Raw genomic sequence first — 16,458 nt, forward strand, 5'->3', positions numbered from 1 at the left:
AGCTTAAATTTGTTTTAACTTAGGCACCTATTCTGATTCAACCTGAATCTTGGAAAGATTTTTTCGTGTATAATGATGCGTCTCATATCGATTTGGGTTGTGTTCTTATGTAAGAGAGTAAGGTGGTAGCGTACGCATCTAGACAACTTAAGCAGCATGAGAGTAATTATCCGACGCATGACCTCGAGCTTGCTGCGATTGTTTTTACTCTTAAGATTTTAAGGCATTATCTGTATGATGAAATGTGTATTATCTACATTGATCACAAGAGCCTTAAGTACCTTATTACTTAAAAGGAGTTGAATATTAGGCAGCGTTGTTGGATCGAGTAGCTTAAGGACTAAGATTGCACGATAAAGTATCATCTCGGTAAGGCTAATGTGGTGGCCAATGCTTTTAGTCAAAGATCTATGTCTGAGTTGAGGGTGATGTTTGCTCGCCTAAGTTTGTTTGATGATGGTGGGGTTCTAGCCGAGTTACAAGTTAAGCCAACTTGGTTGAATGAGATTAAGAATAAGCAGTTTCTGGACGAGTCTTTGATCAGTTGAGTTCAGTAGATTGATGAGGGCAAGACTTTGGATTTTAGGTTTAATAGTGATGGTATTTTTTGTTTTCGAGGTTGGATTTATGTGTTGAATGATGTGTCTTTGAGGCAATCCATTCTACGGAAAGCGCATAGTAGCCTTATACTATGCATCCCAGCGGTAATAAGATGTACCCTGACCTCTGAGAGTTGTATTGATGCCTTGGGTTAAAACGTAAGGTAACTGATTTTGTGTCTAACGTACCAACAGGTTAAGGATGAGCACCAACTTCCTTCTAGTTTGCTTCAACTTGTTAAGATTCCATTGTGGAAGTGAGAATGGGTAACTATGGACTTCATTAGTGGGTTGCCCTTAACACCTACTAAGAAGGATTCTGTTTGAGTTATTATGGATAAGTTGACTAAGTTTGCTCACTTTATTCTAATCAGGACCGATTATTTTTTGCAGAAGTTGGCAAAGCTTTATATTTCTGAGATAGTTATGCTTCATGGGGTTTCGGTATCAATTATTTCATATCGAGATCTTCGATTCACTTCTCGGTTCTGGAAGAAATTACATGATGCTCTGGGTACTCGATTGGACTTCACTATAGCATTTCATCCGTAGACTGAAATTGACTTCTTGGGTAGTTGGAAGGAGTTTCTGCTGCTAGTTGAATTCATTTATAATAATAATTTCCAATCTGACATTCAGATGACTCCTTATGAAGCCTTATATGGTCATAAGTGTCTCACTCTGCTTTGCTGGACCGAATTACGTGAGAGGAATGTGTTGGCTCCTAAGTTAGTTACCGAGACTGAGGATAAGGTTTGTTTGATTCAAGATCGACTTAAGGTCGCTTCTGATAGAAAAATTCTTATGCGGACCTTAAGAGAAAGGATATTAAGTTTGAGATGATGGATCTTGTTTTCCTTAAGTTTTTTCTGTTGAAAAAGGTTTTCAGATTTGGTTATAATGGCAGGTTAAGCCCTAGGTTTATCGGCCTATATCAAATTTTGAGGCATGTGGGGTCGATTACTTATCAGTTAGAGCTACCTCCAAAGTTGGACCGCGTCTATGATGTCTTTCACATGTCTATGTTGAGACGTTATTGAATAGACCCTTCCCATGTTATTTCAGTGGAAGAGATTGAGTTAAGGCTGAATTTGTCCTTTGAGGAAGAGCCGATACAGATTTTGGGTCTGAAGGAGAAAGATCATTTTGTTATTTAAGGTTCTATGGCGGAATCATGGTTTAGAAGAGGCCACTTGGGTGCCTAAAGACTTGATTCGTCAGCAGTATCCCTATCTTTTTGAGCCAGGTTAATTTCGAGGTCGAAATTTTTTTAAGGAGGGGAGAGTTGTAACACCTCAATTTTCTTAAGTTTAAATTGTTAAATTATGTTAAATCATTTAATTTGGTTTGGTGGTTGAGTGCCTTGAATGTCTACTTTAGGCCTTGAGTTGGATTCCCTTGTTTTGAAATTTTTTTGTTAATTTTGGAGTTATATCAGACTTGGGCCTTAAGGCTTATCATTTGATTTCGTGATTTATTGATAAGAATGAGCCTATTGGTTTAGTGGTAAGGCTTCAGCTTACCTTTAGGTCTTGTGTTTGAATCTTGTTGTGCGTAAATATGAAATACTTTTTGTTTCTTACTATTTGTTAGAAGTTGAGTTCAACTTGAATTTTAACAAAAATATGGTGAGTTAGGATATTATTAGAATATCATGTTATTATTATTTTTAAAATTATATATATTGAAAATTCCCCTAATTTCTCTTCTTCCTAAACTGTCCACTACTCCCCCTATTGTCACGTTTCTTTTTCTTTTTCCTTCCTTCTTACTTCTTTTCTTTTCTTCTTGAATTTAATTGTTCTTTGCGTGTCCTTTTTGCTGCCAATTCTTTTTCCATCAGTCATACAAGCGTGTCGCGGCATTATTAGTTTTGAACATAAGCAATTCAATGTAAGTATTATTGTTTTGTTTCGGTACTTAGTATACGTTTTAATGCATTACGGATTTCGTGATTGATGGTTTTGCTTTATGATAGGGGAGGAACGTGTGATGTTAGACGAACCTCCAGCAAATTAAGTTCTTTAAACGGCTATTTCTTTAGGGTAAGGGCTCGTATATTGGTTTTAGAGACTATTTTCTTTTGGAAAAAGGGGTGTATTTAAGTGAAATTTTGGGTTAAGTTTCATTTGTTAATCGATGCAATTTGATATCGTATGTAGGTTTCGGAGTGCACTATTGTGTGGTTGATTAGAACTATCATCCTGTGTGTGAACTTAACTTGAAAACTCGACTAGAACTCAAAAAAACCTAAAAATAGAGGTTATTTTCGAAACTGCTCTACGTCACTCGGCCGTGTGGCTAGCCGTGTGATGGGCCTTGTACACCACACAAACGTGTGGTTGGCCGTGTGCCAGGCCGTGTGGAGCACACGGGCATGTGTAATTACATGGTTTGAACAGGTAGGCCGTGTAGGCCACACAGGCTGGCTTGTTAGGCCGTGTGGGTCCTTGTTGGTCAATTTGAAGGCCCGATTAAGAGACTCTAAAAGTGGATCCGTGGGTATTTTGTACATCTATAATAGAGTACCTTCGGTATGTTACGTGTTAATATGCTTAGTAAGCATGATAAGTAGGATTAATTCTGTATAAGCTATATGACATGAAATGATTTGTAAAAAAATATGTTTAGGTATGCATGCCATACATTCCGTGTGATATAAATATATGTTTATTTGATTATGTATGTGCATTGGGGTGGATTTTGATTTGTGATGGAGGAAGTGTATTCTGACAGTATTACTGCAATTTTGGCGGTTAAACCGCAATATCTGTCTGGCAACTCAGCTACATCTTTATGATTGGCATACCACCACGTACCGGTGTGACTGGATGGATGGACTCATGTAGTCCTAATTGGTGTGATTGGTTGCACGGAGATAGTGTGTAGCGGATAAGGGTAGGATTTGCTCTGGTATGATATATGTTTCTGAATATATGAAATTTTGCTCTGGGCTTCTAGCTCACTCGTTTGTTTTGATGCCTTTCAGGTGATCCTCAGACTTAGAATTTGGCGACGTTTTCGGAGCTCGATTCAAAAACTTTAAATTTTAAGTATGTTTTGAATTTATTATGGATTTCAAGGACTTTTGCTCTTTTTAAACTATGTTTGGGACATTTATTTTCGATATTATTTTATTATTAGCAAACATAATATTTCAATTGAAATTTCTAACAAAGATAACATAATGGTTGAAACATTATGATTTTCAAAATTAAGGACTCCAAAGTATTTTTCTGCTACAAAAGATTTGAAGTTAATGTATATGCTGTTTTGCAATACCGAGTAGTTTAAGCATAGGTATTTGTCTAAAAATAATTAATAAGACAAGATTTCTCCGAAACGCGCTCTCTCACGAATTTCTGAGCACTTATGTTTTTCGATAAATAAATTGATTTTATTTACTCTCAATTTGAATAAGAGTTTTCACGAAAATAAACGGACAATATTTTTTGTATTAATGTAACCTTCATAATCCAACCGTAACGTCTAGGTCGGGTTTAGGGTGTTACATGCTACTTGATTTTATATGTCTAATTACTGACATTTATAAAACTAAAATTAAATTTTAATTGGTATATAATTTTAATATTAATTAAGTGATAATTAAAATGCTTAGAGCTCTATTCAAGTAATAATTCTATTTTACATCAATAAACACATTTTTTAAAAACAATAAGATTAACACAACTTTTTTATGTCAAATTTTAACTAAAATTATAAATTAAATTATAATTATCACATTTTTCTATATTTATACTTAGAATTATAACCAAGTAATAACTCAATATTAAAATATTATCACAACTTTTTAATTAATTATTCTAAATTAAATTATAATTACTTTTAAAATTAATTTAGTACTATAATAAAAATATTCTCATCAGTTTAAATTTTTTTAAATTCATGCTTTTATGTATATCGTAAATAAAAAGATTTTGGTTAAGTTATACTTAAACACTTAGTCACTTTTAGATAACCTAAAAATATTCCTTGATTTATACATCGGCTCAAATTTTGATGTTTCTATGACTTCTTCAATATCGCAAATTAAACACGGTTAAACATTTTATTCATATATAAGTGATTTAATGTGAAATTTTATTGCGTTTAAAATTAATTGGAAGTGAATGAGAAATTATTTTTAAAGAAATTTTTGATGAAACAATTTTCAAATTTAGAATACAAATTTATGTTAGTAATTTGTGATTTAAGTTTAGTTGAATAAAATATATTTTTACAATTTAATCTGATTTAATCAACATATTCAATAAAGACGACATATACATTCATGGTATATGGTGCTTCATGACCTTTGAAAATACATGAATGTTATTTATTATGCAAATTCACCTATGGCCCTAAATCCTATAAATAGGTGTTTGAAGGAATAAGAAACAATACACACAATTCAAGTTACTAAAGTTTATCTATTTTTTTAATAATCTCATTATAAGTTTTGATTATATCTGCTATTTTTGATACAATGTCTAGAACTATCCATAGTCCCACCCCAACCCACAAATAGGAGGATAATGCGCTTCAGTGCACTCAAACCCACATCCTCCTGCATTGGCAATGATTCCTATGCCAATCGAGCTAAAATTCAATCAATTAAAGTTTATCTATTTCTAAAAATCCTTATGTTATATTCTACTATACAGCTTAAGATTCAGTTAAGTAGAAAGATAATTGAGTCAAGTTATATAGATCCATGTACTTTTAAATGTGTGTTACTCTTAAAAGGTGATGTTAAAGAAATCTTCAAAGATAATTGCATTAAAACTATATACATTAAGTGATAGCAATTTCACTTTAAGGATAAAAAACTTTAACTTTTAGCAACAACTTTAAATTCTCATTTCTTCAAATATACCCTAAATTTTATTTATTTATTACTTTGTTGGATTACCAACACTCCCAAATTTTAGTGTTTGTTTTTTAGTAAAAGTTATATATGTGGGTAAATAACAAGAATAGTCACCTAATTAAACACTTGCACCATGTTTGGTTGGGTGTAATGGCTAGTGGACCCCACTTAATCCTGTGTTTGGTTCGGTGTAATGCCCTAATACGGGCCTATTACATTACGGATGTATTCCAAAAATTCCCTGCTTCAGCGCCGATTTGTATTCCCTTCCAAACGCAAGGATTAGCTATTCAGTCTCTGTTTTACCCTCCCAAGCCGAAATCGACCTCCACCCTCTCCCTCCCAACATCAACAGAAGCTGCCAGAGAACCAAACCTCCACCCGCTCCCGTTTAACTTTCATCTTGGCAACTTTCGTCGACTCCACCGTCTCAGATCTCCGGCCCAATTGAAGCGGTAATTGAAGCTACAATTTCTTGTAGCTTCTATTTTCTCCTGTAAGGGAAGTGTGGTTGTAGTGGCTTCCCAAATATATAGGCCTGTGAGTAATCTCTATTTCTTTCCTCTCTGCATGCATTTTTAATGGGTGTTATTGCAATTTTTTTTATAAATACGATTAGTTTTTGGTGCGATTGTTTCAGTTCATTAGTTTCTTGGTAAATCGGCATTTCGTTTCTTGCTGGTTATGGTTTTTTTTCATTACCGAAGCTAGGAGAGAAAATTTTAATGGAAATGTATTTACTATTTTTATGCATTATTTTGTTCAGATTTGTGCTTTTTGGGAGAAACGGGGCTTTCTTATATAAATACTTTGTCCAGCAAATAAGGTACTTTTTTAAACCCTCGCTTTGTGGTGTCAGTTTTGTGTTAACTAAATACTTTATATCTTTGCTCTTGAGGAATGTAAAGTGCAAAGACTCTCCTAGACCATATTTGGACCATTATCGTGCTATTTGTTTGCATTTTATGATATCAGACACTTATCAAAGTGTTTTGAATCATGTTTGTAAACTTATGTCTCGCATTATCATTCTATCTTGTATCTGTTATTGTATTTCTCCTCGTTGTTTGCTTCCCGCAATATTACCTTTTTATTCTTTTTCGTGTTATTCTTTGTTCATGATTCACATATTACTAGCTAGCGTTTTTTTTAATGGAGAAGCGGTTGTTTTTCACTAAGGATTAAATACTTTCTGAACTTCATTAACTGATATTTGAACATTCTATCATTTTTTAAAGCCCCGGATCTTAATTTAAATGTGACCGATATCATGTCATTCAATCCTTATTTGGTCCTTTTTAAGAATAATATGTTAACTGAAATACGAGAGGTGCACTTTATGCATAACAAATGGACATGATTTTGCTTATTGGTTCGCTTGTTGTTTTGTGGACTTCGGTTATAAAAGAAAACTTTGATTTAGGATTAATGATGATCTTAAACATAATTTTCTTTGTGCATCCGATATTATTTAGGTTGATGCAAGTAGTGGAGTGGGTAATGGTATTGTGCAAAGTTGGAAAATGTTCCACATAGGAATGTTTAGAGCTAAACATTTCCAAAAGAAAGTGCTTTTGATGTATGGGTTTAGATAATATCTTGATGACTAAGTGGAGTATTAATTTTGATTTACTTGTGTGCATTGAAAAGTCTCAGGCCATTAATTATTGATTGGGTGATTGGTCAAGATACTCACATACTAGAATGGACAAGAAGAGCATTGGAACTTGAGGTTAGTTCCATAGTAGGATTATGTTAATTTATTCTTTTTCTGTATAGTAGGATGGTATCAATTCATACTGAGACAGTATAGATTTGTACCTGTACATGGTTATGAATTTTTTGAGACAAAAGTGAGAAAATGAAACATTTGATGACTCATATTGACAACTAAAGTTGTTGACTTATTTTTTTCTTGGTCTGTAGCTCTTATTTGTTGTGTCTTTGATGTTAGTTAATTTTCCTCTTTTTTTGTGTTCATTGCACAGACTCACACATATTTTCTTTCTTCTTGCCTCTGTTCTTTGCTTTCTCCCTCTAAAAGTATTGGTCACAAATCCCTTTGGTTCTATTTTCTTGAGCTACTTTTGTCAATGAGTGACAGAAGATGATGATTTTGACCTACCTTTCAAGCCAAGGTAGGTTGTTTTTATCCTTAATTAGATTTGATGCTGATATATGATAACATGTTTGAATATATGAAATATAAGTATCCTGTGTTTGTCTTACTAATGCATGCTTATCATGAGTTATTTCAAATTAAAATTGCGGAACTCGGAACAATGGTTAAACCACATCCGACTTTTTGTAATGTGCGTGATTGGGAGCCGTTGTCATTTCATCAAAGGCAAAAGATCAATAGTTGAAGTTTTAGGATATTGGAGGAGGTAAGCCATCTCTGGATTTAGGGCCTGTAATTTTCTTATGTGTTTTTTATATGTGGGAATTTCCATATCCATAGATTGCTCTTTGATGCAATAGATATCCTTGCCTTAGGAATCTCACCCTTACTAAGTTTCATGAGTGCTAAATAAAAGTTGTAAATGCACCTTCAACCAGGAAAGATAGTAATAACTTTTTTCATGTATTTGAATTCTATTATTTTATATTTAAATTGTAATAATTGAATCTCATTTGCTTAGTTGTATTTGCGGTTTATGGTTAATTGTAACGACAGGTACTATTAAATCCATAGTTATCTGTTAAATCGATTCCCTCTGTTCTTTATGTGTCTTGTTGGTGTTTTGTCTATATTTGGGTCATAGATCTTGACTTGCTGACAATGCCTTTTTAATGTTGTTTATAGTGATTGATTTTGCTTTTACATATACTCCTGTTTGTGCAAAGTACTGTGTGAAGTGTATATGTTGGTTCTTTTAATCAAATAAGTTGGTTCTTTCACATGCCATATTCAATATCTTGAATGAGAGTCTTCAAACGGTATGGGAGATTGCTTTGGGGAAATATATGAAGATTTAAGACAAAAATTCAATTGTGTTGTCGTAGTTAATGCATGGCTTTCCTCTACATAATGGACTTTCAAAGTTAAACTATTTTATCTAGTTTTCATTTGGAGACCATGATATCTTTTTAAAATTATTTCAAAATATTTTTATACAATGTAATTTTAAAGATAACTTATTACTGTTATTTAAATACTCGCTCTATTATTATTATTTGAATAAACTTAACATTTTTGTTTGTTGATATACTATTTGCAGACTCTAGTGCATTTTAAAGGGTAATTATATTATTATAGATAATCTGCTCCAAATAATTTATAAAGATATTTTTGGAATAATTGATATCCAAAAAGAGATTTAAAAAAAAGAATGACATGGAAAAAGCAACCTTGTACCTTACTACGACATCGTACTTTCCCTTACTACGACCACCTTACTGCCATATACGCAAGAGATCGAGCGACTGGGAAAGATGCTCAAACAGCCGCTGATGTTCTTGAAGAAATAAGTGCTCAGGGTGTACCTACTACAGATACGAATGAAGAAAGAAACGAATTCTATGACTGCGAAGCTGACGTCTCTTTGGATGACATGGATGTTTCTGCTACGGAATCGCGACGAGATAGAAACCAAGGGGGTTCTTCATCTTCAAATAAGAAAAAGAAGAATTCTGATGCAGGTGATAATATTTCTTCTTCATTTAATGAGGCTGCCACTTTATTGGCCAAAAACATGCAGGCCATTGGCGAACAAATCAGTAGGAGTATTGCCTTCGATGTGGTAATTCAACAGAAGTCAGAAGAATTCCAGATCATCTAAGAAAAAGCTACAAATTTATATTCAACCTTATGTGAAATATAAGGTTTAACAGTGGATGAGCGGTATCGAGCATTGAGTAAAATTCCAGATCATCCAACTCAAATGCTCGTTTTCTTTAGTTTACCTTCTGATGTGCGGTTGGAATGGGTTAGAAGATTTCTTGCTGACCATTAAACTTCTTATTTCTGTTGATGATATTTTCGTAACTTTTTCTGTTTGTAATATTTGGGATGGTATGTCATTACAATCTTCTAACTTTTTGATGTTCTAAAACTGTATAACATATGGATTATGACATAGAATTTCATGAATTTCATTTAACCTTTTGTTAATATATGAAAATTATGTTTATGCAAAATATAATTCTCAAGTTATTTATTACTGGTAATATTTTTTTATTGTAGAATAATTAAATTATTTGTTCCACTCATGATATTTTAGCAAATTAAAATTTATATTGCGTTTAAAAATAATAAAGTAGATTATAAATTATATTTAATAATAATTATTTTAAATTATATTTTATAGTATTATATATTATGATTTTAGTAAATTCATATAAGAATATTTAATACTAAGAATTTTATCAAATTATATATTTTATTAAATTATATTTAATAATAATTATGTTAAAATATGATTAAATTATTTATTATTTATATTAATAATCTTATTAAAATTTAATAACAATAACAATAATCATATACCTAAAAAAAATTCTGCTAAGGGTATTTTAGTCATTTTAGTTTTTTTCCTTATGCTATTACACCTCTATTCTATTCAACCAAACACAAGAATACCATTATGCCTCTATTCCATTCCATTCAACCAAACAAAATAATTACCTATTACGCCTCTATTCCATTATACATCTATTCCATTATGCATCTATTCCATTACAGCGAACCAAACGTGCCCTTGTTTTTATTTTGATCATCAAATTATTTATTTTTGATTTAGTCGAAATTTGAGCTAATGTATAAATCTAGGAATATTTTGTAACGAAAGTCCCAAACATATTATTTTTGAAATTAAATAGTTTAGTCACTTTTTGTTATCGTTAACTTTGTAATAAAAGTCTAATATAAACCTTTTATTAGTTTAATAATAAATTTAGCTCGCAATATTTACATATTCTATTAATTTGATCATAAATTTAAAAAGTATTATCATTTTTAATTAAGAATTTTTAAAATGATTTTAAAATCTAAAAATATTGTTATTGAGTGCTAAAAAAGAAAAACATATGTACTAAAAATTCAAAAATATTTATTAAGAAAACTACAAAGCCTCTTTTCCTTCGAGATTAGCGTTAAGTTCCTTGAAATTGTTATTAATATTGATACCATCATTATTGGATTGTCTTTCCTTGTTAGTCCGGTAATGAGGAAGCTAATAGGGAAGAATAAGATTCAAGAAGCGATCCTGAAAGTCGTGGAAGCCAACAAGCAAAACAAAGCCGCCACCATCGTCGTCAATCGGACATCGAAAGCCGTTGATGAAGACACGACCATCTTCATAAACATGCCCCAAGAGGTCAAAGAGGAAGGTAACCGCCTCTTCCAGAAATGTGACCACAAGGGCGTGATGTTGAAGCATGAAAAAGCCCTTAACCTCCTCCCCATGAACCACACCGATGCTGCCTATTTGCGTAGCAACATGGTTGCTTGTTACATGCAAATGGGTCTCGGCGAGCACCCACGGGCCATTGCTGAATGTACTTCGGCTCTAGGGGTTTCTCCTAGAGATAGCAAAGCTTTGTTGAAAAGGGCTAGGTGTTATGAGGCTTTAAATAGATTGGATTTAGCTTATAGGGATGTTTATAATGTCTTAACTATTGAACCCAATAATTTGACTACTTTGGAGCTTCAAGATAGTGTTAAAATGGCCATGGATGAGATGAATGTTACTGTTAATGAAAATGATCTCGAATCCTTCGATTATGAGCTCTCCGGTGAGAGTTCCCAAATGCTAAAAGTAGTGAAAAGAAGTTGAAGAATTTTTATTTTTTTTTAGTTTTAGGATTAAATTGATAAAATGTGTAGATAACAAAGGGTTAAAATTGTTATTAGGCAAATAAAAAAAGTCCTTGTTAAAATTTTCTTATTGAGTTGTCAGAGGGTGATTAAATTATTTAATTTCTTAAATAAAAAAATTAATAATTAAGCAAATAAAGAGAGAAGTTGGGAGGATGGCATGTGCTTGCGGGGCTAAGAGACCGTAGAAGGCTTTTGTGCCTTACCCCAATTTGATTGAGTTGATTTGCCTTTGTAGGTAGCATTGTATTTGAGCTTGAGCCCATTTTATTTGTAGTTTTAATGCTTGAGCTTGTATTGTTGTGGTCTAACAAACATGTATCATTAAATAATTCAATAATTAACTGAATAGCTAAACTAACATATAAAAATATAATTGTTTTTGAAAATGTTATACAAGATATATCATGATGATTAAATATATTATGTGGCGTTATTTTAAGTGTCACTTAAAAAATTATTAGTAATTGATAAATTTATTATAGTCAATACATAGAATCTACACATGATGATGTAATTTTGCTAATTTTTTTTAACCACATATGATTTACATGAGATTGGTGTGGAACATCAAAGCATCATTGGAAATTTAAATATTGTAGGATTTAAACTTATATATATACACATGATCAACCCTCTTTTAACAATCACCCTTTATAACACATTTTATTATAATCATCAAATTTGTTGCAGAATATATTTTTATGTTTTATTTTTACCTTCCATAATAATTTTTCATTTATAACAGCCATTATAAAGTATAAAGTACAGTCTTTACTAAATTAGTTATCTATGACAACCTCTCATCTCAAATTTTAGTATAATGAATTTTCTTTCTAAGTGAAATAAAATAAATATATTTTAGTTAAGATATTATTTCAATAAAATGTTTAAGTTTTATATAAAAATATATCAAATAATTTTTAATAAATGAAATTACATTTGTAAGTTTTATTAAAGATACGCTTTGCAGTTTTTAATTTAAAAATTAAAAAATAAGAAGTAATTAAAATCTCAAATGTTATTATAAATGAATAGGATGTTGAGTATAAAGGAACTAGCTTATGAAAATATGCTAAAAGATTCAAATTTCCTTATACGAAGTGAAATAAACATATTCATCTGCAAATTTGATTCTATTTCAACCAAATTAAATACAATAAAGTATGATATCATAGTGATGTTAATGGAATTCAATATTCTTCCATTTGAATTTCCAGTATTTTTTGCAAAGTTTGAATCATATTATTTAATGATATGTAGGTTTGAAATGAAAAAAATTATACATCTCATCAAATCCATTAAAGTCGGTAAGCGAAGCAAAGAGATGTATTTGAACAAAATGACAAGAAAGAGAGACTCATATGGGTAATTTTAACCAACCACGATGAAGGCAAAAGCAACACTTGTTGCATTTAGTGTATAAGTGTAATATTTTCGTTTATATATATTTATGATTTTTTTTGAATAGATTGATTAATAAAATTATTCATGAATTATATTAATACTTTTGTATATTATCTTCATGTGGTTTTTGCATGTAAAGCAAAATAGAAGCAAATATTAGTTCACTAATTGTCTAATATTTAACTAATACTAAACGGTCGGACCATAATACGAAAAAACAACTTATATTAAGAGGCGAACCTAAAAGTGTCATTGTCTAATCAGAAATTAGCAAACCGATTGAAAGACTAATATGTCAGCTATCAAGTCCAATTGGGGAGATGCCTTATCTCAGGCATCGAAGCAAATGACTCCCAAAAAATATAGACATAAATGTGACTGACTGTACTGACAATACATCGGACTAAGCCCAAGGAGAATAGATCCTAAATCTGTTTATAGATTTATTCACTTGTGACGTTCATAGTGTGACATACCTTAATCTTATGTAGATGATGGACTATGTATGCGCGACTCCTATACTTTGATGTAATTAAAAGCCTAAGTTCAAATAGATAAGGATTCGAAAGCTGATGCATTGGGTATATTACTTCTGCAGTATGTAGCGACATTCAAAATAGTGGAATTCATAGCATGAGATATAGGTAAATGATATCCTCTTAATGGCATTACATGATAGATTAAAAGTAAACGTGGTTACAAGTCGTTCGTCTTTACGTTGAATGACTTGATTACTATTTGATAGTAGTTGACTTTTCATGAAGGAGATGTAATGGTTACCATGAGATAAAATAGGATCATATTGGGAGAATTAATTTATCCTAAAAGAGATTATAGATATCTTATTATGGTAACACACTTAAGACAATGTCATTGGACGAGCACTAATCTAGTTGCTTTCATAATTGTATGTCATTAGGGAGAGCTCAATCACGATACTATATGGCTTTGTTACTAAATGAGTTTATAATTAATAGATGAAAAACTGGAACTTAATTATAAACCATTTGAGCACAAATCACATATGTTAAATCAATCCCTACACTAGCTCGTTGAAATCGGAAATGAATTGCATGTTGAATCAAATAAACATAAATGGTAAAGTTGGAGAAATGAGAAACATTCAAAAATGAATATGGTTTTCTCATTGAATGGAAATGACTTGGAAAATTAATTTATGGTTTTTAGAATAATTAATTAATTAATTAATTAATTGAAGTTCGAAAATGGAATTAAATTAATTGGTCATAGTGAATCCGTTGAATGCAGAAATATTAAAATTATTTAATTAGAAAATTAATTAATTTAAATTAATTTATTATATTTATTTTGGAAAATAGAAAAAACATATATTGGGTTGGATTAAATTATAAAGTGTTAGGTTAAAAGTCCAAGAAGCATTTATAATTAGACCTGGCACGGGAGAGACCCAAAAGCTCCTAATGCTAATACATGGGGGACAACAAACCCTAATATCTTTAACTAGGGTTGCAGCCCCTCCCTCTCCTAGTTAGACTAGGATTTTGTTTTTATATTGAAATAGGCTTCTACTAATTCAACGAGGGCTTCACTTCTTCCCCCTACAAATAGATGGCATCGATAGCAAACCCTTATTTGAGACATCATCTCCCGTAAGCTGCTCTCTCTCGCTTACAAAAAACTTCCATTCCTCTCGTGTTAGTACGGGAGGGAAGTGCTCATAAGGACCACCACTGCATTTGGTCAAAAGACAGGCCCCGCTGTTCCATCTACCACAAGGAAGGCGCTGACTTTAGTGGTCTTACCCATTGTCAGATCCACCGAAATGAGCCCTTTTGTTTGAGACACGCCACCATCAAAGCTGGTAATTGATATAACTTTGAGATCTTGTTATTTTGCCCGAAAATAGTGATAATTTATTTTTTTAAGTATAAATTATATTTTCTAGAATAACAATTTTATTGGTTTCTATTGAGAGAGAATTTCGTTTTCCTACTAAAAGTAAAGTAAATAATTTCTAGTTTTATTTGATTTGTATTCGTTCGAACCCACACTCGAAGTAGTTTGTGGTACAAGAATAGCGAAGAAGATCATTTGATTGAAAGTTGGGGACGATAAGGATCCGTCTAGCCGAAAACACAAGTGCAATTTCAATAAAGGGTTTTTTTGCTATAAATATCACAAACAAGCTTGATTTTCAAAATTTTAATTTTTCACTGAACAAAAAAGTCATTTTTGAATCGAATTTTTTTCGACAATTGCTATCAAAGCCAAGTTATAATATGTTTTTAGTATAAATCGATACCGAAATTTTTCTCTTCATGTGTGATCAATTTTAATAAGATGTGACATTCTTATAATTATATATGTGTTTAAGGGGATGTATGTGAATGAATGTATGCTATTATTTTATTATTATATATGATAAAATAATTTTTTCATAGTTGTGATTCCTAAAAAAGTAAATGTAATTTTTAGTAATTTCTCGGGCATGTATAAATTAGATCGTGGACTATCATCTCCACATAGGATTTAATTTTATTATTTTAGAAAAAATTATGTAATCCGAAAACGGACTTAAGACCTATGTAACCTATATATTTTAGCGAAACCCGGAGAACCAAGACACATCCAAGCTGAATGAGATGACACAAACTCAACCCAACCTAACCAAAAAAACACCAATGGTGGTCTGGCAGCACGAGGTTGCCGGTGGTCCAAAGGTGATGATCAACGACAAGGGACGACGGTGCTCGAGACGGTCCGACAATGGTCAATGACGACGGTGGCAGCACAAAAATGACAACGAAAATATAGCGATGATAGCGATGTGAACAGGAACCGCAGCGGAAGTTTGTGGTGGCAAAATAGAAGACCCAAAGTATGTTTTAGGGTGAATTTTGTAATCTTTTTTAGGATGGAATCATGAAAACTTTGCCTAGTTAAGGTCATTTAAATTTTATACTTTTATATGTGATATCATGATGATATTTATTTGACTGCGAATGTATGTTGATGCATATGTATGATAACCATGTCATATAATTTAGGAAAAGAATGTCACACGTACTTGCCATGTATATATTGATCATTCATTATTTAGGAAAAGAATGTCACACGTACTTGCCATGTATATATTGATCATTCATTATTGAAACTAGACATTAAGAACCTTGCATGTTTTTAAAAAATTAAGTGGGTGAAGGTTCTAAATAAGTCCTATGGCCTCCATCAAAGGTCTCTTGTGATAGCATGGTAATTTAACTACCCCAAGGTAATATTGTCATGTGGACCTCACTGAGGATATTTCTTGAAAGTAAGAAAAATTATCTTGTAATTATATGATAATTGGCAAGCCCTGTTGTAGGTATTATCGTGTGATATAACAAGAAGTTTTTCTTCCAAGAGGACAACTAGTTACAACATATTACTCGGTAAGATTGTCCCAAGATGACTCATTTGTGGCGTATGATTTGATGGGGGTTGAGTTTATGGTTATACACTCAAGATCATCTAGTTAAGTAACTTTCTAAGAAGCTATGCTTAAGTTAGAATGATTACCAAACGTTAAACGATTATTAGTACGTGTGAATGCCTAAGGAATTAGGTTCATGTACTAATTGGATGGAAATCCATGCTCTTACTAATTAGGGTAGAGGACCTATGACATCCACAAAGGTAGTACGTTGGGACAGTAAGCAAAAAATAGATAGTCCGTCGAGACAGTAAACACGAGGTGATCCGTCAGGACTAAAGAAATAACTATCGAGAATGTTGAAATACCA

The sequence above is a fragment of the Gossypium raimondii genome, chromosome 12, assembly GCF_025698545.1.
Source record: "Gossypium raimondii isolate GPD5lz chromosome 12, ASM2569854v1, whole genome shotgun sequence".
NCBI lineage: Eukaryota > Viridiplantae > Streptophyta > Magnoliopsida > Malvales > Malvaceae > Gossypium > Gossypium raimondii.